The sequence below is a fragment of the Cupressus sempervirens genome, chromosome 1, assembly GCF_028749045.1.
Source record: "Cupressus sempervirens isolate cs-2001-9-10 chromosome 1, ASM2874904v1, whole genome shotgun sequence".
Classification (NCBI taxonomy): Eukaryota; Viridiplantae; Streptophyta; class Pinopsida; order Cupressales; family Cupressaceae; genus Cupressus; species Cupressus sempervirens.
The window spans coordinates 896760351-896783515 of NC_143118.1; the positions used below are offsets into that span (position 1 = coordinate 896760351).

General features: G+C 38.2%; 1 protein-coding gene across 1 annotated transcript in view; it reads right to left on the reverse strand.

The window, feature by feature from the left end:
• Positions 1 to 23018, reverse strand: part of LOC149580748 (tubulin-folding cofactor A-like) — a 33442-nt gene extending 10424 nt beyond the window's left edge. Inside the window, exon 1 of the mRNA XM_089793367.1 lies at positions 22881 to 23018. The gene's annotated coding sequence lies outside the window, so the exon portion shown is untranslated. The remainder of the gene's footprint in view (positions 1 to 22880) is intronic.
• Between the last annotated feature and the right edge of the window lie 147 nt (positions 23019 to 23165).

Genomic DNA, 23165 nt, shown 5'->3' on the forward strand with positions numbered 1-23165 from the left:
GTTAACTGCTTCTGCCCAAAAACGCTTCGGAACATGTCTGTGTTCGAGCATGGAACGAGCCATCTCGGTGATTGTCCTGTTCCGACGTTCAACTATACTGTTCTGTTGTGGCATGTGGGGTGTGGTGAACTGGCGTTGGATGCCATGTGTATCCAAGAAGCTGGAGAAAACATTAGAACAAAATTCCCCCCCATTGTCTGATCTAAGAGTAATAATAGATTTCCCAAACTCTTTTTCAACTAAGGGTTTAAACTTCTGAAATACAATAAATGCATCGGATTTCTTTTTAAGGAAATACACCCACATTTTTCTACTGAAATCATCTACAAACAACAGAAAATACCTGTACCCAAGAACAGAAGGAGTAGCCATAGGGCCGCAGATATCAGCATGAACAAGCTGAAGTACTTGAGAAGCTCGCCAAGAATCGCCACTGGGGAAAGGTGTGCGATGTTGCTTCCCAGCCTGACATGCGTCACAAACTCCAAGGTGTTGGGTTTGAATCTCTGACAAACCAAAAACAAGCTCATCCCGAGCAAGTTGTGAGAGATAATGCACATTTAAGTGCCCATATCGCTGATGCCAAAGTGTGCTGATGGAAGATCGCCGAGCAGCCATAGCTAAGTCCTGAGAATCACCAGAATCAGTAAGTCTGAAAAGACCATGATCCTCAAGACCAACTGCAATAGTAGACTTAGTCGCCCGATCAGTGATGGTGCACTGATGTGAACTGAAGGTGACTGCCAAGTGTGGAGAATGTCGCAGCAACTGACTGACCGAGAGTAGATTTAGTTCCATCCCTGGAACGTAATATGAGCTTCCTCCCAACAGACTGAATTTGAATGTTGCCTTTACCAACAACCGTGTACTCTTCTCCACCACCAAAGATAACAGAATCTGAATAAGGCTGGTAGTCAATAAACCAGTCTCTGTGGTGAGTGAAATGTCGAGAGGCACCTGAATCAATGTACCAGGCAGATGACTGCACATGATCTGCGGGTCTTTTAGCCATGAAGGCATAAAAGGCAGATTCCGCCTGCTCAGTGTGCTCTACACTGTTCACTTTGGGTTGCGAACCTGATTGCTTAGACTGGGCAGCTAAGCGTTTCCGACATGCAACCTTCATGTGACCATACTTGTGGCAATAGTTGCATTGAATGTTCTTCTTTTTGGTACCATTGGATGCTGGAGTAGAAGACTTCTGCTGAGATGGTTGCTGAAACTTGCCCTTATCCTTCTGAAAGGATTTCACAGCAAAGGCTTGCTCAGTGGAGGTGGAACTGGAGCTGCTACCGAACTGTTGTTTCCACCGATCTTGCTGAAGTAGCAAGGTGCAGAGATCAGTGAACTTTAGATCAACACCAGTAGATGTGATGTTGAGAGTCTCAATAAAATGCTCATAGGAATTTGGTAAACTCCGAAGAGTGATTACCACAATATCCTCTTCCTCCATCTTGCGACCGATGGCAAGTAACTGATCACGGATTTCCTAAATCCGATTCAAGTGTGCCTGGAGCGAGGTGCGCTCATCCATGACAATAGAAAACAGAGTGTTTTTCAAAAAGAAGGCTCTGCTCTTGTCGGAAGTCTCATGAAGACCTTTTAGATGTGTCCAAATTTCGGCAGCTATCTTGCCGGATGGAATCTGAGAAAGCTGATCATCAGCTATGGAGAGTTTGAGAAGCATTACTGCCTCTCGATTGTTCAGATCCCATGTATCTTGATCAGGACCTGGAGAAGTCGGATGCTGCGTAACACCCAGAACAAGTTGATCGGTGTTTGGATATTCGAAGATTGCGATGATGCGTTGCTTCCAGGTTCCATAATTGCGACCATTGAATTTGGAATTATGCTCGAGCAGAATATTTGTCAAAGATGCCATGGCACGTTTTTCAATGAAAAACTGTGAAAATCTGTGAAGGCACGTTCTTCGAGGCAAAAATACGGAAGACCCAGAAGAATCAGAGAATGACCCAGAAGAGAGCTCGAAAAACCCAGAAGGAATCTCCTGTCATTTTCTGAATCCGCTGGCTCGAAAATCGAGGCACCCAAAAAAAAGGACGACAACCCAGTTGAGCTCTCGAAAAACCCACCAAGAATCTGCAAACAAAAAAAAAATTCGACCCCAAAAATTAGGTTTTTGAGCAAAATAGCAGTCGGCGGCCAAAAAGGTCAAAAACAGCAAAAATGGTGTTTTGCAGGGCAAAAAATGGCCGATTTGGATAAATGAACACCCGAAAAAGGAAGATATGCTAGCAAAGAGGGGCGTGAATGCTTCAGCAGTGATCTTCGGCGTTCGAAATAGTCGTTTTTGCAGGCATTTTGCGGGTCCAGAAAATCGCGTCGTTTTCTACATATATTTGTTCAGATTTGCGCTGCCATGTGACGCGATTGCATGAGGAGACAAGGTCGCCAATGGAGGAAGGATGCTTGCAGGCCGCAAATCTCAAAAAAAAACACCAGGAAAAGAAATCCGCGATTTCAAAAAAACGCCCAGAAAAATATCCGCAGGTCTGCCAAAAAAAATCCGCGAGTTTAAAAAAATCTCAGACAAAAAACTATTCTGAAAATCTCAGGGTTTTTAGATTAGGAAGCAAGGTTCACATAATAGTTTCGAAAATTGGCTCTGATAATTTCAGAAAAGAAATTATAATTTTCGAAAAAATTAAGAAAGATGCTCTGATACCATATTACGAGGTAATTGGTAAATACTTGCTTATTAATAACAAAGACCGAAAGGTCAATTTATACAAAAGGAAGAGACTATGTTTCCTTAGGAAATGATCGTAAAGAATAGAAACATTCTATTCCAGAGAAAGCAAAAAACGAAAGCAAACTAAAGCTAAAGATATTTACAAGATAACCATTAACTAATAATAGACGTCTTATCTATTATTGTAATAGCCACAAGTTTGGTCACATGAAGGTTGTATGTCGAAAACCTTTAGCTGCCCAATATAAGCAATCAGGTTTGCAGCCCAAAGTGAACTGTACAAAGCACACTGAGCAAACAGAATCTGCCTTTTACGCCTTCATGGCTAAAAGACCTGCAAATCATGCAAAGTCATTTGCCTGGTATATTGATTCAGGTGCCTCTCGTCATTTCACTCACCCCAAAGACTGGTTCACTGACTACTAACCTTATTCAAATTTTGTTATTTTTGGTGGTGGAGAAGAGTACACCATTGTCACCGAAGGCAACATTCAGATTCAGACTGCTGGGAGGAATCTCATTTTCCTCGATGCATACTATATACCAGGGATGGAACTAAATCTACTCTCAGTCAGTCATTTGCTGCGACATTCTCCACAGTTGGATGTCACCTTCAGTTCACATCAGTGTACTATCACTGATAGGGCGACTCAGTCTATTGTTGTAGTGGGTCTTGAGGATCATGGTCTTTTCCAACTTACTGATTATGGTGATTCTCGAGACTTAGCTATGGCTGCTCCGCGGTCTTTTGTTAGCACACTTTGGCATCAGCAGTATGGGCACTTAAATGTGCATTATCTCTCTCAACTTGCTCGGGAAGAGCTTGTCCTTGGTTTGCCAGAGATTCGAACTCGGCAACTTGGAGTTTGTGGTGCATGCCAGGCTGGGAAGCAACATCGCACATCTTTCACCAATGGCAATTCATGGCGAGCTTCTCAAGTACTTCAGTTTGTTCATGCCAATATTTGTGGCCCTATGGCTACTCCTTTTGCTCTTGGGTTCAAGTATTTTATGTTTTTTGTTGATGATTTCAATAGAAAAATGTGGGTATATTTTCTGAAGAAGAAATCAGATGCATTTCTTGTCTTTCAGAAGTTTAAACTTTTCGTTGAAAAAGAGTGGGATATCTATTATTACTCTTAGGTCAAACAATGGTGGGAGGATTTTTTCTAATGAATTCTCTAGCTTCTTGGATAATGATGGCATCAAATGTCAGTTAACCACACCCCACACACCACAACAAAACAGTGTCCTTGAACGTCGGAACAGAACAATCACTGACATGGCTCACTCCATGCTCGAACACAGACATGTTCCGAAGAAGTTCTAGGCAGAAGCAGTTAACACTGCGGTTTATCTTTTGCACCGGTCACCCACAGTGGCGATCAAAGGTAAGACTTCGAAAGAGGCATGGTCAAGTCACAAGCCCAGAATCAGTCACTCGAATGTTTTTGGCTCCTTTGCTTTTGTTTGGATCCCTGATGCTGTTTACCATACAGGGTAAAGATACTTAACGCATGTAGTATAGCACGATACAACACAGAATGGATACTTTATTCATATATGCAGTATGCACTCAATGCTTACAATTCGAATACAATGATTACAACAATGATCCAAAGTCCATTTCGGACGGTGTACATATACCTTTCCAAAGGGGTGACTCAAGCGTCACGCGCCCGTTCGAATACTATTCTACTTGTCAACTACACTATAGAATTTACCGACAACATCATCCCCCCCAAAAGAAAAGTCATCTTTGGACAACAATACAACAAAACTCAAAAATAACCCACTAGTACATCAATGCATAAATATTAATCAGAGGGATGCGTCCCTGGCATCGTTCAGCTTCGTCCATAGCTTGTAGACTTGCTCTTTCCTAACCTTCACTTCTACTTCTGCCTCCATCTGAAGCTCTAAAGCTGATTGCATCATCCCTGTAATCTCTCCCAGTTCTTTCTCCTTCTCTGCTGCTACTTGTTCCTTTTCCGCTACCAACTTTTGTAGTTGACTTTGTTTGTCTAACAGGACTGCCCTCTCGGATTCCCAGGCTGCCCTCTCTGTGGCTAACCTTGCAACTGACTCCTCCTGAGCCCTCTCAGCTGCTCCCTGATCTGCCTGGCTCCTTCAAAGAGTGTAATACACCCCCCTGTGTAACTTCACTATCTCGTGAGTCAAAGCCTCTACTCGGCTCTCCATACCAGGATCTCTCGTCGTGGCCCAGTCCTGTCGCATCTCTGCAATCTCCACATCCGGCCATCCCTGCTCCTCAAAACAGACTGTAAAGGCATTCGAGCATCCTAATCTCATAAAGGATATTACTCCCTCCAGCTCCGTCACTACTGAGTCCAACCCCTGAGTCTCTGCAAAAGCTAACACATGGCAGGCCCGAGAAGCTAGAGCTACTACATCAGCAAGGAATGCCTCTCTCATCCCTACTTCCCATGCTACTGAATGTTCCTGCTGCACACCCATAGCCCTCTCTACTGCTTCCGCCATACGCTCAATAGCACTATGCAGTAGTCCCTCAGCCTATGTCTGCCCAACCTCCTGTGTCTGCAACAGCATCAAATGTTTATCATACAAGGTAAAGATACTTAACGCATGTAGTATAGCACGATACAACACAGAATGGATAATTTATTCATATATGGAATATGCACTCAATGCTTACAATCCGAATACAATTATTACAACAATGATCCAAAGTCCATTTCGGATGGTGTACATATACCTTTCCAAAGGGGTGACTCAAGCGTCATGCGCCCATTTGGATACTATTCTACCTGTCGGCTACACTATAGAATTTACCGTCAACAGATGCATCCCGCACCAAGTTGGATGCCAAGAGTCAAAAACTCATGCTTGCTAGATACAGTAGTCTTCACAACACCTACCGCTTGATTGACACTAAGACATCTCATCTCATGTACAGTAATGATGTAGTCTTTGATGAGCAGCGGGGACCATTCATGTTTGTTTCTCTTGTTCCTGATCCAACAAACCAGCCTATTAAGGCTCGTGATTTGGGAGTTAGACTTACATTAGGTCCACCTACAGGGAGGGCTCTAGTAGCTCTTGCAGCTCCAATTATACAGTGATCCCTATACAAACACCTCTAGCCTCTCCTACAAGATCACCTCGATTTGTAGATGCTTCACCTGAATTTGGCCCAAATTCTTCAAATGAGGAACCTAATTATAGAGCATCTCCTGATACTAATGTTGGTCATTCTCCTCTCCGGCCTAAGTGGTAGGCTAAGACACTTGCTGATCTTCGTGATGATAAGCTCATTGATGGAAGAACTACTCGGAAAAAGAGTAAACCTACAGATTCTATTAACTTTGCTCTCATGGGAAACATTCATAGTGTGTTTGAACCTCAAACATACTCTAAGGCTAAATGAATTCTAGAGTAAGAACAGGGCATGACATCTGAACACCAGATCCTGCTATGTTCAAACATACTCTTAGGCTAAAGGAATTCTAGAGTAGGCACAGGGCATGACATCTGAACACCAGATCCTGCTAAAGAATAACACCTGGGTCCTTTTTGATCTTCCACCAAGGAAGAAACCCATTGGCTACAAATGGGTTTACAAAATCAAATACAAATCTGATGGTACTTTGGATAAGTACAAAGCTTGTTTAGTTGCAAAGGGCTTTTCTCAACTTCAGGGTATTGATTATGAGGAGACCTTTCCCCCTACTGCAAAGATGAGCACAATCAAATTAGTCCTAACCATGGTAGCACAGTTTGGCTGGAAGATCTATCAGATGGACAATAAGAGTGCTTTCCTGAATGATGATCTCCACGAAGAGGTTTCCATGACCCAACCTCCTACTTTCAAGGTTGCCAGTAAAGAACATCAGGTTCTCAGATTAGTGAAAGCTCTCTATGGCTTGAAGCGTAAATGAAAATTGATAAGTACCTCAATGATCAAGGCTTTCAGAGGAGTTCTCCAAACTCAAATTTGTACATCAAGACTACTGACAGTGACATCATCCTTCTGGATATTTATGTGGATGATTTGATCATCACTGGTAGTTCGACATCTTTGATTCAGGGAATCAACCAGAATTTATGCCAATCTTTTGATATGACTAACCTTGGGCTCATGCATTATTAAATCGGTGTTGAGGTTTGGCAACAGTCTTCTGGTATATTCATCTCTTAGTCCAAATACGTCAGTGCTCTATTCGACAAATTTCGTATGCAGAATTGCAAGCCTGCATCTACACCCATGGAGAAAGGTCTCAAGTTATTAGCCAAGTCTGATTCTCCTCCCGTTGATGCTACTACATGCAAGCAACTAGTAGGCAGCCTTATCTAACTCTCTGCTACTAGGCTTGATATCAGCTTCGCAGTCAGCTACATCTCACATTTTATGACAGCTCCTAAGGTTGATCATTGGATGCCAACAAAGCGTGTGCTTCTTTATTGGAAGGGCACTACAAATTTTGGACTTCTTTATTCTCGAAGTTCTAATCCTAGACTCAGTGGATTCACAGATTCAGATTGGGTAGGCTTTGTCGACGATAAAAGGTCAACTTTTGGATATGTGTTCAATTTGGGATCAGGTGTCGTCACATGGACCCATAAGAAGAAGCAGGCAGTTCTCTCTCCTCTACAGAGGCCAAATACAAATGGACAGTCAAGGCAGGTTGTGACGTTGTTTGGCTTCGTCAGATGCTTGGGGATATGCAGATGTCAGCAACAGGACTGACCACTTTGTTTGTTGATAACAAGGGCGTTATCAAGTTAGCACGGAATCCAGTCTTCCATGAATGAACCAAGCATGTTGATGTTCATTATCACTACTTACAACAACTGGTTGAAGACGGAACAATAGACTTGCAATATGTTCCTACCACAAATCAGACTGCAGACATTCTCATTAAGCCTCTTAGATCATGATAAGTATGTTAAATTCAGATAACAGCTTGGTGTTGTGGATAGATAAACCATTCAAGGAGGGTATTACTATAATAGATAAGCTTCTATTATTAGTTAATGGCTATCTATTTGTAATCTATTGTAAATATTAGAATGTTTCTAATATTAGTTAGTCTGTAGTTTTCTTTAGCTTCCTTTTAGCTAGAATAGAATGTTTCTAATCTTTACGATCATTTCCCAAGTAAACATCGTTTCATTCTTTTGTATATATAGACCTCTTGGTCTCTGCTAATAACAAGCAAATATTTACCAATTACATCGTAATATTTCTGTCTTTAGTTCACAATTGTTTCTGTAAGAAACATGGTCTTTGTAAATCTATATAAGAAGCTTTCATTTCCTTTTTTAATACAACTACAACATCATCAATTTACCATAATACTTGACACATTCACAACATCCCCCATTCAGGAAATTTGAAAAGGCTTTTAGCATTCTTTAGCTCAAACGATATGAATTACTATGGGAGGACAATACCTAACGTAGAACATGCAGGACAATTTGTGTTTCCTAGTTACATATATATGACAACAAATTCATTTTTTTTAGAACATGTACTTTTACTACCACAACTCAACCAAATCATCACTTTTTGCTCAGTGATTGAAATCAAAATTCATTTACATCATTGTGCTGAAAAACCCCCTAGTCGGAAGACTCAAAAATAAGAAAAAATCCTTGCTAAAAAAACATCCAATGAGTTCCAAACAAGAAAAGTTCTTAAATAACATTAGGAATTCTTCCAGTTAAAAAACTCAAAAAGCTTTAGTGGAAAAGCAAAATCCTTGTGTGAGATGGAACTCCAGCTCAAAAGCTTCACAATTCTGCTAAAATTTTAAGGAATTACAGCTTAGAATCAAATTTCCTTCGAATGGTCCAGCTAAAAGTTAAATTTCCATTGGAAAATCCAGCTTTAAAAGCATGAATTTTGGCTGAAGTTTGATTTTCCCTTGGAGAGACAAGCTAAAATATGAATTTCCACCTTAAAATCCAGCTAAAACATGAATCTATACCCTAGAATACAACTAAGGCTCACATTTCCGCCATAAATTCCATCTGAAATCTTGATTTATGCCCAAGGGGTAAAGTAATTTTAAAATACCAAAAAAAAAACACTAAAAGAAGTCAACTTGCCCTAAATGAAAAATCAGAGTTTCAAATGCCTACTAGGTCAGCCATTTAAAGGAGAAACATAGGTTTCCAAGGGCGAACGTGATAGTAGGTAGACCAAGTCAGCAGATAGCAATTTAAGTTAGAGGCACCATATAAGAAAATCAGGCAAGACGTCATTCAAAGCAATTTCAAAAGCTGAGATCACAAAGCAAGGCCAAAACAAGAGTAACAAATTTAGAAATAAGTGTGGATTTAGTATATGAATATCAAATGCAAGCTAGGCAATGAATGAATGAAGGAAAGTGTTCTTGTTAAAGACTGAAAAGAGATAATGTTTTAAAGGAAATGCAAGCAATTTACATACATATCTGAATAGGTGTGGATTTAGTACATGAAAATCAAATGCAAGCCAGGCAATGAATGAATGGAGGAAAATGTTCATGTTAAAAACTGAAAAGATATAACCTTTTAGAGGAAATTTGCATAAATATCTGAGTGTTTTTTCATCCTCATTTTATGGCATTATGCATTTCCTAACATTGTACTGCAAAAGGCAGAGGAAGAGATGCGGCATGTTGAAGTACGGGGAAGATTAGCACCCGTAAATGCAAGACCAAGATTCAGCTTCCTTCGTCAATCCATTACATTGCAAGCAACTTGGTGGCAGATCAGGAGTTGAGGTCAAATTGCAGAGGTGAGTTACAGAAGGAAGGTGCAAATTTAACCAAGGTAATCAGATTCTTGAGTGAAATCAAGATTGCAAATCAGATTCAAAGACAAGTTAAGAGTTGAAGAATGATGAAAAAGTTGAGATGAGATAAATTTTGAAAAAAGTACAAACAAGATACATGCAGATTTCAACAATTTCCTTCTGCATCTGAGCAATTTCCAGACTTGAAACTTCATGTTCCAATTGAAAATGAAGTTTCCAGATAGTAGGAAGGGTTTTGTGGAGCAATTTTTATGAATTGTTGATCATATTTTCTATGCCATTTCATAGATAACAATACGGAAAATTAATTTATATGAAAACATGGATAAAGCAAGCACTTATACATAATAGAACCTTAAAATATAAGAATCAGCAGAATTCATAAGCCAAATTTGTATTACTTTGAGTCAAAGTCTTTTATTTGTTCTAAAAGTCAAAGTCAACGGTCGCCTAGGTGTCCCAACGTCTCCGAGATGTTTCCGAGACGAGGATGGCTGAAAATATATTGCGGACACGTCCCTGGGTAACACTGGATAATAATGTAATATTCTAATGGTCATCTTTAGTAAGTTTTATTTTCTTCTATTTTGTATTCAATTAACAATTGTTTGATTTAGAAACATTGTCTTGTTTGATTTAGAAACATTGTCTCGTACTTTACTACCTAAAGACCATAATTTAATATCAAACTATCAAATTTTATAATATTATAACAGAGTGGGAGCAGATATCGGTCTAACTCCCTGGCAATGGAGCTCTAGGATTTTGGGATGCCCTTTTGTGCAAATTCAAGCCTTTCTTTTCAAGGAATTGATGCTTTTTTTTTACAGTTTTCTGAAAGGTGTTTGGTGTCATCTTGAAGTATCACGGTCATTTTTCGCAGTGATTTTTTTTTGCACAACCTGAATTCTGTTGTGTTTTCATAAGCCCAAGCCATTTTGTTTTTAGGTTGTTCTTGGATAGACCAGGTTTGATTCTTGTTAGTCAGCATTTTCTTTTTATCCACGTTTTGCAAGAAGCCTGTTTCTTTTCCTACAATGTGCACACGGATTTTAGGGTCGATTCAACTCGTGCAACCTAGGGCTTTTAGGTTTTTCCATGAATATTCACTGCATCATTTTTGGCAGGTGAGAAGTTTGGTGACGACTATGTGTTTTCTCTACCCACAAGTAGGGCTTCCTTACCCACGCAAAGTCGTCCAAATATTGTTCCCATCCACATCTGTGATTTTTGTCCTCCTTTTTCTCTTGTTCATGCCATGCAGTGAGATTTTGGAACTTTCTATGCTCATGACCTGCTAAACGGAGGTGATTTCTCCAACCAGTGCAGATGGAGTTGTTTTTGCATGCATGAATTTTTCAGTACTACATGCAAAGGGTTTTTGTGATTTTTAAAAAATCTCGGCTTTTAATTCCACTTGCCCTAGGATTTCATGGTTGTTTGTGGGTGTTTGTGCCTTCTACAATGAAGGATGTCTAGGTTTGTAATTTTGTCCCTTAAAAAATTAAAGTGGGTTTTCTAATTTTTGTCCTTAAAAAGTTAGTGTGCGGGTTTTAATAGTTTTTTCCCTTTAAAAATCATGTTAGATTTTTAAAAAATTGTCCTAAAAAATATATTGTGGGTTTCATCATTTTCTCCTTTAAACAAATTTGGGAAGTTCTTATGATTTTTGTCCAGAAAAAATTATTGTGGGTTTTGTTCAATTTTTGCCTCTAAAATCAATAATATGTAAAAGGGTTTTTCCTTTTTCCCTCAAAAATGAAGTTTTCTATTATAATTTATCTCCAATTTGATTGATTTTTCTCATAAAAATTTGCGTTTGTTTTCTCAATTTATCCTCATAAATTGTTTCTAGGTATTTACGTTTTTCCCAGGAAAAATATGACTGGAGTTGTTGTTCTCGAATTTTTTTAAATTTTTTCGAGGAAAAGAAAAACTTTAAGGGTTTTTTCAATTTTTTCCACAAAAATCATGGTTTCTTGCAACTATTATGAGTTGCACCTACAGTTGCTAGGGCAACACTTTGCATGAGGGTATGTCGATTTTTCCTAAAGATTGTTGTTTTGTTTGATATCGGTGTGTCCCTGGCAAGAGGGAGTGATCCCTTTGTTTCCAAACATCAAGTTGGTTGGTTTGTGGTTTTAAAGGAGGGGCTTAGCAACAAGCTCATGTCTCAAATTGTTCTGATGAGAAGAGGGCAGCGATTTGCAGATTGTCTTTTGTAGGGTAGTTTGTACAATGACCATTTAGGGAGGTTATTAAGATAATAACGTAATGTTTCTAATGGTTGCCTTTGGTGAGTTTAGTATTTTTCTTTTTTTGTATTCAAATAATGATTGTTTCCTGTAGAAGGATTGTCTTGTACTATTCTATTTAACAATACTTCATCTCCATTGTTTAATATCAAACTATCAAGTTTTACAACAAATTCTAGGATTCTCAATCTTCTTGCATTCCTTTTTACTTTGGGATTTATGATTCAAAGTGTTCTCTTTCTTTTCAAAATTGATGCAAGGAAGATTAAGGAAGCTATGGAATGAAGCAGAGTGATGGAAGAGAATATCTTTGCCTTCAATAACAAGAAGATCAAGGTCAAGGAACAAGCTTAATGCAAAGAATGAAAGAACATGGAGAATGAAGAGGTGGATGGAAGGTTCAACAATGCAAGGGAAATCAAGGTCAAGCGTATCCAAGTAAGGAGGATGGCAAGCTTACATCAAAACGGTCAAGAGGACTGCCTTATGATTAAGAACTTAACAAGAACAAGACACTTGAAGAAGGAATTCAAGATCAATAAAGGATAACTTTACAAATGAAGAGAGTCGCATTAACCTATCAAAATGAAGGACTCAATTACTACAAGAAGCTCACGACAAGATAACATCCAAGACATAAAGTCATTAAAGAAGAAGAAGATGATCAAGAATGCCAAGTAAAGATATAACAACATAAAGGATTTCATGGAGATGAAGCAATTTGGGCAAACAAACCATCCCAATTGATCATAGGAAGTAGTTAGTTTCAAAAGAGCTAATGAAAGTTGGAAAGATAATGTTGGCTATCACGAGATAGCTCTTCTTGGTGATGAAGTGTGCAAGATAACAAGATATGCATGCTGAGATGGCACCCACTCATCTTCAGCCAATCAAATAATTCAAAGTCCACCAATGAAGGAGCTCAACATCATCATGGCCAAGTTCATCAATGTTTCTATCAAGAGGCACATATTCCTAGAAGATAGTTTGTTGTGATCCCTTATGGCATTTAGTTTTCCTATTTGTCCTTGGAAGATACTAAATTTTCATTAGTTGGCATTTAATGTTTGTAGGTAGTAGTTGTACCTTCCCCAATTAGGGTTTCGTGGAATTATCTTGGTGGTTGATTTAGAATTAATCTGGGCCCTAAATTTCTAATTGAAAGGTGTATAAAAGGTTTGACCTCATTGTAAGTAAAGTCATTAGATTAGATGAAAAGTAGCACTAGGAGATCAAAAATTGTTGCCAAGACTATGTCGAAATCACTATAAAATTTTCATTGAAGATAAGACAGATCTTTGTGTGTTCTTTCTTTATTTTGTATGGTTTCTACCTCTCAAGTTTTAGTTGAATTTCATTGATCTTAAAAGAGAAATGTGGAATTTATAGTAAAACAAGGACGCGTCCCCCCCCCCCCCCTTTGCCCTATGTCCCAAAGACAAGGACGCACCGGAGACTTGGGGACTCCGTCCCTCCATCCCCAACAGCACCACTGAATTCCACCACCTCCATCAACAATGAAGGATGTCTCCATGTTGACTATTTGCTGATTTGACTATTTATGTTCAATATTCTAATTCAATGCAAAGTTCAAGTATTTATTCTTTTACATCTTTATATCTTATATTGCAATACATATTTTCATAACTAGCATTTTAAGTACCATATGTATATTATAATATACATACAATATCCCCCTGTCCCCCGTCACCATTCCCCCACTGTCCCCAAATTAAGGCCCATCTATCCCCCGTCCAAGAAACTTGTCCCTCCATTCTAGGATCCCCCAGGGCGGTGTAACTATGGTGGAAATTTATGTTGAATTCCTTGTTTCATGACTTTTGCTGTTTATTGATTGCATATTGTAGTGTATGGTTACCTCATCAAGCATTAGTTTGACTATGGATGTTCAATTGAATTGTACCAGTATTAGATATTGGGATGAATGTTTACAATATGAAAATCCTTTATCACCTTTGGAGATTGAAAATATAAAAATCCTTCATCACCTTTAGAGATTGCAATAGTTTTGTTTAGTTGTATTCTTATGGCAAGGCAAAATTTGATTAAGGAATTCATTCATCTGAATTGTCCTTAGGTGTTGGATTAGATTTCTCTAAACACCTATCTTTTTTATACCTTTTTGAAGTTCAAGTTAGTTTACTATTCAAGTTACAATAGCTTTGAAGGAAAATAGTTGATTAAATCTATGAAGGATTGTGTAAGTCCCTTTATGTGTTACCAACAACATGACATTGAATTCACTGAGTCTCTATCCAATTCAATGTCACGTGTTCGCAATGTAAACCTGGGGGTTGCATAATTTAATCACACAGATTTGCATTGCTCAACATATAAAGTATTTGTCTTTTAATAAAGAATAGAATACTTGGTATTTTACACTGTGTTGGCGAGTGTCGAAAAACACACATCAACAACTCTAGGAGGGCATGAATTCATTCAGTTGGACAAAGTCAACAATTTTCCTATAAAGATTTGAGAGAGTTCCTATAAAGATTTGAGAGAGTATTATAGTGAGCTCCTCCATCATCACGTCTCAAGAGAATTGGAGCTAGGAGGGCTTAAATTCATTCAGTTGGACAAACTCAATGATTTTCCAATAAAGATTTGAGAGGGTATTACAGACAGCTCCTCCATCATCATGCCTCAACTGAATTGGCACTAAAAGGAGGGCATGTTTTAGGTCATTCCCGAAGCTACGAACAGAATTATCATAGATAGGCATCTTCTAACCAGAATCAGCTTCCAAGCATTGAATCAAAGATACGTTACATCTATTTTATGTTACAATCAAAAGGAAGTTCAAAAAAAAAAGAAAAAAATCCAAATAATTTTGAAAAATCCAATGTTACCCCAATACTGGGGTACGTTGGGACGACAAGACGTCGGAACGAGTTTTCGGGACTCAGGGAAAATGGACCTCATTTTGGGGACGGCAAGGGGACGACGGCAAGGGGAGGACAGGGCAGGGAGGGGTGTTGTATAGTATACACATAGAACTTGAAATGCTAGTTATGAAATGATGTTTCAATAGAACATAGCAAATTAAAATAATTTAACATAGCAAAATTGCAACATGAGCTAGAACTATTGAACATTGAACATAGTAAGATTTTACATACCCAATAGTAACATTCAACAATCAAAAATCAAATAGATATTCAAGTACCTATCCCAATGGCAGCATGGTTGCAGAATGGCGGAGGTGGGGGTACTTGGGTATTCAAGCACCTGGTGCGGGTATGTCTTAGGGATAGGTACTTTGAGGTTTGGAAGGGGGTGCGAGTCCCCGTGTTATACTGGAAAAATCAAAAAAAATAAAAATAAAGAAAAGATTTCTCAATGTATGGAAAGTTGTTTTATGGTTCTTGTTATCAGGACAATCATCGAGCTGATATTCTTCCGATTTGGTGGGATTTGAATGGAAGGTTACATCCACAAAATTTGGCTCAATTTGCATTACCAGGAGGGTGTAGAACCCATAACACCACCAAGCATGAGCAGATGCATAGTTTGATATTTTTGTCAAGGATGGAATCAGCTTTACAACAGTGAGTTTCTTTGTCGCAAGTACATAAACCAGTAGTAGTTGCATATGACCAGAATCAAATTATGGACTCAAAGACAAGATGAAGAAGGGATTAAGAGTTGAGACAAATGGATGTATAGAAAAAATTTTGCTCCCTTATTGGTTTTGAATACATGTGTTGCATTCAGAGTTCACATGACCATCATGCCAAGATGTCATCATGCAAGTCAACTACCAGTTTAGATTATCAGTCATCCAAAGGACGTATGACAACATCATTTGATGGTAAAGAAGATAGCATTATTTGAGCCTAATAATCAAGATATTGCAATAAAGGATGACTTTTCATGTATTGCATCAAAAGAAGAACACACTGGAGTGAAAGTCAAAAAGGAAGATCCAAAATAAAGAAATGAAACTCCAAGAATCCTTGGAGAGATTAGACAAATAGATATGTTCAATGATGAGCAAGTTATCGCAGTAGAAGTAAAGAATGTAGAACAATTTGAGTCGTTGCTACGTATGCAAATTGTGTTTGACGCAAAACTTGGGGAAGCAAATGAAGACCAACCTATCAAGGAGGCCTTGTTTTTTAAGATATGCTTTCGAAGCTGCACAAGGATGCATGGTTGATGCAACATGAAGATAGACAAATTGGAGAAATATTTCATGTACCTAAATTCTAGTTTGAGCATGCCATGCTCACTCACAAATATGATGTTGATGCGAGTGAAATGATACATCTTCAACTTCAAACTCCTAAACCTATGGACAGTAAACAGGAACTTCCATCCAAAGACAAAGCACACCAAGTTGTTTCTTTCCCTACCCATACTTTTGAAGGTTATCAATTTGATTATGGAGATCTAGGAAAGACAATTTGCGTTAGATCATGAATCTAATGAATTACCTTAATTGTTGATTTTGCATGATGTAGTTTTTTAATAGGGACAAATTCACAAGACTTCAAACCATGAATTATGCCATTGTTAAACATTTTGAGAAATCATGTTAGATTTTGTATGTATTTAGGTCTTTTGAGTTTTGCTCACTCAAGTTTGTTGTACATAGTTGAAGTAGGTCTTATTACAAGAAGTAATTGGTAAAATAATTGCTTGCTGTTATAAGTGATTAATAGATCAATATATACAAAAGAATAAACGATCTTTCCTTAGGAAACGATTGTCAAGAATAGAAGCATTCTATTCTACCTAACACTTAACTAAGAGCTAACTAAATATTAGAAAGATTCTAATATTTACAATAGATTACAATAGATAACCATTAAATAGAAATAGAAACTATCTATTATCGTAATACCCTCCCTTAATGATTAACATGTCCACTACACAAAGTTGTCCTCTAAATTTGACAAACTTATCTAGACCAAGAGGCCTGGTGAGAATATATGCAGTCTGATCCACTATAGGAGCATACTACAAGTCTATTGTCTTGTCTTCAACCAATTGTCATATGTAGTAACAGTGAACATCCACATGCTTGGTTCGTTCTCGGAAGAGTTGATTCCGCACTAACTTGATAATGCCTTCATTATCAACAAACAAAGTGATTGGTCCTACACGTGACATCCACATATCCCCAAGCATCCAACGAAGCCAAACAACTTCACAACGTGCCTTAATTGTCCCTCTGTAGAGGAGAAAGAAACTTCCAATTGCTTCTTACTGGTACATGTGATGGCACTGGATCCCAAAATAAATGCGTTTAGAAGTTGACTTTTTATCGTCAACAAAACCTGCCCAATCTGAATCTGTGAACCCGCTAAGTTTAGCATTAGATCTCTGAGAGTAAAGAAGTTAGTAATCTATAGTGCTCTTTACATAACGACGCACATGCTTTGTTGTCATCCAATGATCAGCTTTGGGAGTTGCCATAAAGCGTGAGATGTAGCTGACTGCGAAGCTTATATCAGGTCTAGTAGCAGAGAAGTCGATGAGGTTGCCTACTAATCACCTATATGTAGTATCATCAACTGGAGGAGAATTAGACTTAGCAGATAACTGCAGACCTTTCTCCATGAGTGTAGATGTAGGCTTGCAATCCTCCATACGAAACTTGTCTGACACAACCCTAGGATGTTTGGATTGAGAAATGAACATACCAGAAGATCGAACCTCAACACCTAGGCAATAATGCATGAACCCAAGATCAATTATATCAAAAGACTAGCATAAACTTTGTTTGATTCCCTAAATCAAAGATGTTGAACTACAAATGATGATCAAATCATCTACATAAATGACCAAAAGGATGATGTCATCGTCATTAGTCTCGATGTACAAATTTGAGTCTAAAGAACTCCTTTGGAAGCCTTGATCATTGGGGTACTTATTAATTTTCATGTACCATGCCCTAGGGGCCTGGTTCAAATCATAGAAAGCTTTCATCAATCTAAGAACCTGGTGTTCTTTACTAGCAACCTTGAAACCAAGAGGTTGCATCATGTAGACCTCTTCTTGTAGGTCACCATTCAGGAAAGCACTCTTGATATCCATCTAATGGACCTTCCAACCAAATTGTGATGCCATGGCTAGAACTAATCTAATAGTGTTCATCTAATCTAATAGGCCTCCCTATAATCAACGCCTTGACGCTGAGAAAAGCACTTCACAACTAAACAAGTTTTGTACTTATCCAAAGTACCATTAGACTTGTATTTTATTTTGTAGAGCCATTTGCAACCAAAGGGTTTCTTCCCTGGTGGAAGATCATGAAAGACTCAGGTGTGATGCTTCAGCAGGCTTTAGTGTTTAGATGTCATGCCTTGTTCCCACTCTGGAATTCCTTTACCCTCGAAGTATGCCTGAGGTTCAAACACACTGTGAATGTTGGCCATGAGAGAAAAAATAATTCTCTATAGGTTTGCTCTTTTCAGAGTAGTTCTCCCATTCATCTCGAAAATTAGCAAGTGTCTTAGCCCACCACTTAGGCCGAAGAGAAGGACCAACATTAGTATCAAGAGAGGCTCTGTGATCAAGTTCCTCATCAAAAGAATCTAAATCAAAATCAGGTGAAGCATTTGCATATCTAGGTGATCCTGCAGGAGAAGTTGGAGGTGTCTGTACAAGAATCACTGCTATAACTGGATCTACAAAAGCTGCTAAAGCCCTCCCATCAAGTGGACCTAATGGAAGTCGAACTCCCAAATCATGAACCTTCATAGGATGATCTATTGGATTAGGAAGAGGAGAAACAAGCATGAATGGTCCTCACCGCTCATCAAAGACTACACAACTATACATGGGATGAGATGTCTCAATGTCAATTAAGTGATAGGCTTTATGAAGACTATTGTATCCAGCATGCATGAGTTTCTGGCTCTTGGCATCCAACTTGGTGTGTGACACATCAAGGATCCAAACAAAGGTAAGAGAGCCAAAAACCTTTAGGTGACTGATTTTGGGCTTGCGACCTAACCAGGCCTCTTTCGGAGTCTTACCTTTGATCGCTATAGTGGGTGACCGGGTCAAAAGGTAAATTGCAGTGCAAACTACTTCAACCCAAAACTTCTCCAAAACATGTCTATTATCAAGCATGGATCGAGCCATCTCAATGATTGTTCTATTCCAATGTTCAACTACGCTGTTGTGTTGTGTTGTGGTGTGTGGTGTGTGGTTAATTGGCGCTTGATGCCATGAATATCAAAAAAGCTAGAGAATTCATTAGAATAAAGTTACCCACCCCCCCCCCAATATTTGAACTAGTCACCCACTATAATGATCAAAGGTAAGACTCCAGAAGAGGCCTGGTCAGGTCGCAAGCCCAAAATCAATCACCTAAAGGTTTTTGGCTCTCTTACCTTTGTTTGGATCCCTGATGTGTCACATACCAAGTTGGATGCCAAGAGCCAGAAACTCATGCATGTTGGATACAATAGTCTTCACAAAGCCTATCACTTAATTGACATTGAGACATCTCATCCCATGTACAGTTGTGATGTAGTCTTTGATGAGCAGTGAGGACCATTCATGCTTGTTTCTCCTCTTCCCAACCCAACAGATCATCCTATGAAGGTTCATGATTTGGGAGTTCGACTTCCATTAGGTCCACCTGATGGGAGGGCTCTAGCAGCTCTTGTAAATCCAATTATACCAATGATTCCTGTACAGACACCTCCAACTTCTCTTGCAGGATCACCTAGATATGGAAATGCTTCGCCTGATTTTGATTTTGATTCTTCTGATACTTACTGTACTCTCTTCCGCATATTAAACTTTTCGTATTTGACTTTCTCGAGTGTGCTGTTATGCTACTCTTCTGGTCAAATAAAAATCTGGAAATCAATAAAATTTGAAGTTGGATTCTCAAAATCCACAAACAATTAGATACATGCATAGCCCCATTCCCATTGCAAATTTAGAATTTAATAGCAAATATAACCAGAAAAGGCAAAATGATTGAGTAGGCATGTCCAACAATAACACTGAAGCTTCCTAGCCCTAAGCATCTAAAGCAAGCTTCATGAACTTGTTAACCCTTTACAGGAATCTTTAACTAATAGTTAAGTGGCCACTTATCAACATGAAAATGTTGACTGTGTTTGATCAGCAAATGACAAAACTACAACTTTTAGATTCATTGGATGGCATTTCAAATTTGAATTTTGGAAAGTAACATGAATCAATGTCAAAATTTTATACTGCGATTGAAGTTCCTTCTTCTATGACCTCAACCATTGTTATGTCTGATCTTGAGGAATGGTCAACCTATTACTTCATTTTTACTATTCAATAGTCCCCACTAGCACAGAAAAATAAGAGGTATTGGTAAGCTGGAAATGAATTTTACATTATAGACTATCACTAAATAAGGAAAAAAGACTGATAGATTCACTGAAAAGGCAATGAGTGAGAGGAGAGGGTATCACTGACAGCGACAGTGAGTGAGAGGAGAAAATGCAAAAACCGAAAGTGAGGTATGGCAGTGATAGTGAACCTGAGATGGATTAAAAAGTCCATAAACCAAAAATGAGGTATGGCATTAAGATCTCCAGTGCAGACATTTAGATTTGGGTGATTTTGGATTATCCTAATCCCATGAAGCTGTTCTGTTTTTGCAGCCACATCTTTATATTCGAAGTTTTCACTTTGGCAGTTTGTCAACAATGAAAACATTTGTTACTTGTGTACAGAGGTAAATAAATATTAAATTGAATTTCTAATTTCTGTATCGGTGTTTGAAGCTGCACATAGTTCCAAAATTTGCTTTGTATTTTAAAAAATAAGATACAAATGTGAAAGTTAATTCATTTTCATATGTATATAACATCGTTTGTATGGTAAAATGAGACCATCAACACATGTTTCCTAGCTGTTGTGAACCTTCATGCATGTCTCAATTTAATTTTATATTTCAAATTGCATTCAACTTAGGTCGTACATGAATAAAACCATGTGGGGTTATTGTTTTTCAGTCTATTCAATTGCAAATATTAAAATAAATAATACCTAGCTAGGGAAAACAAATCTAGAAGATTTGCTGAGAAGCCTCACTTTTGAAAATAATTAAAATGGTTTGAATTACCCCCATAATCTTGCGCCTTTGTGGTCTTGTGAATAAATTATAAATAATTTATTTCTACCTTGACACCCCTGTTTACTCCCAATCTGTTTGAAGATTTGCCTTTTTCTATACTGCAACTTGAGCTGGATCATTTACACATTGAACTGGCCAGAAAAGTGATCTTTAAATTCTAAATACAGAAAGACTGTCATAGGTGAAGTCCTTTTCAGCTCTTTGTAAACTAGAGTACACTCTAGGCCTTTGAGCTAGATTTTGGCCCTTTTCATACAATGCCTTTTCTTCTCTAAATGTATTTACATTTTTTCAATGTTTAATTGATATGCAAGATCTATTTTCTGTCGAATTTTGTTATGTATTTAGATGACTGAGAATCAAAATTATATCAGATATGTATTGTTTAATAAATTGCAAATGTTATCTATGAACTCTAGAGTTATAGGTAGTTTTTTCAATTTTCAGAAAAGATTTGACAAATTGTCTCCAATTCAGGATGGACTAACCCGTTCTTCATTCATTGACTATCCTTTGCATTAGGTTTGATGTTCTGCAAATTTATTGAATCTTTGCCGTCCACTGTCATGTACATTGCAATATCAATGTGTTTTGGCTGTCATTACAATATCAGACCTCTGTTCTTTTTATTTCATTGAACAAAATGCTCACTGTCATGATGGTATTCTCTTTCTCACTGACCTTTCTCCATGGACATCACTGCTATATGTGACAAAATCTTGCACCATATCATGCCTTTTCATTCTTGAACACTGCTTTGTATCTTGTAAATCACCGTTTTTTTATCTTTAAACACTGTCATGGCGGTGTTGAAGGCCATTCCTCATCATCATCAAGACTACAAAGGCTCGATAATGAAGTGTCTTGGCTGTAATTTTAAACCCAGACAAGATTAAGCCATTCCCCAATATGCAACTCTTTTTTGCTATACTAAACTGTTCATGTGTCATTCAAAGATGGAATACAGTCAAATGATTCACATGCATTGATAATGATTTCCATATCCACATTCATAAATCAACACCTCAAGCTCTCTTTTGAGCATTTCCTCAAACAATTCGTTTCTTTCCTATTCCTATTCTGGCATCCTAGGCTTTGTATCTGATGGTGTGAATGGAATCTTAAGTCCGGCTGAGTTAAATGATTAAAAGTCCAGTCAATCAAGGCAATCATGCATGCGAAGCTTCTGTGCTGCCGGTAAGGGCGTATTCTAGTTTTCTTCGCTTCTTCCAAGTTCATTTGGAAGAAAATACGGTCAATGCTGCGATATATCCATTGACAATCAAACAAATATGTGTCTCAAAGCAGGTAGTCCTCTATTTTATATTGAGTTATTGTGAAAATTATCGCGAAAGAGTGCCCTCGATTCTATCAAGACCACAAATTTAGTGCTTTTCTCAGCAGGAAATATATGGTTGCCTAGTTGGTTATCTATAAAACACAAATGCTAAGAAACTTCTTGCCAAGAATCGCCTAGTCGTAATCGTCTTCTTCATCCTTGCCGCTCTCCAACGCTCACATGGGAATTTGTTGGGAAATCAGGTCGCGTGGTGCCCAATTTACTGCGCTAAAAATGTATTTATTGACACGTCTTGTATCTGAGTATCTGTAACTATACTGGAAACAAACACCCTAAACTAGAAGTGTTCTGATTTAGAATGCATGCGCTTGCCGTTTTCCAGTTTCCTTTTCAGACCATTGTGGTAATGTCTATAAGTTTCACGTTTCTTCATTTGAACAATACGATTATAGTTTTGATGCCAGAGCATTCACGGCAAGATTTGCATATTTTTCATTCGCTGGTTGCCGTTGAGTACAAAAAACTGAACCGGCCCTAACAAAATCGTCACAAAGACATAAGTCGACTTTTAGGTGTAGGGCAATCACACATTTTTAAGGCACGATATTGGAAAAAGAATAAAAATCGCAGGAAATGGCTTGACATCACAGATAAACCCTTCAAATGCAGATTCAGTAGTGCAGAAAAATAAAAAGATTCGTGCTCAGAGTAAAGGATCGTACTATAAATGTGTTCCGGAGAAGAAGCCACACACGCAAGCTGAAAAGCCAGAAATGTCTCGTCCTTGCAGAAACCTTTGCAAAAATCAGCTTAAACTGTTGAAAAAATGAAAAATATCGTTCCACAATGATTAAACCCATTCTTAAGACACGATATTGGAAAAAGAAACCGATTCAGTAGTGCGAAGATTAATAAGATTCAGTAGTGTTTTATATATTTGCTCTTGTTAACTTTAGTTTCGCCTTTCTTTCTTTTGATCAATGGAAAAACAAATTGAGGATACACAA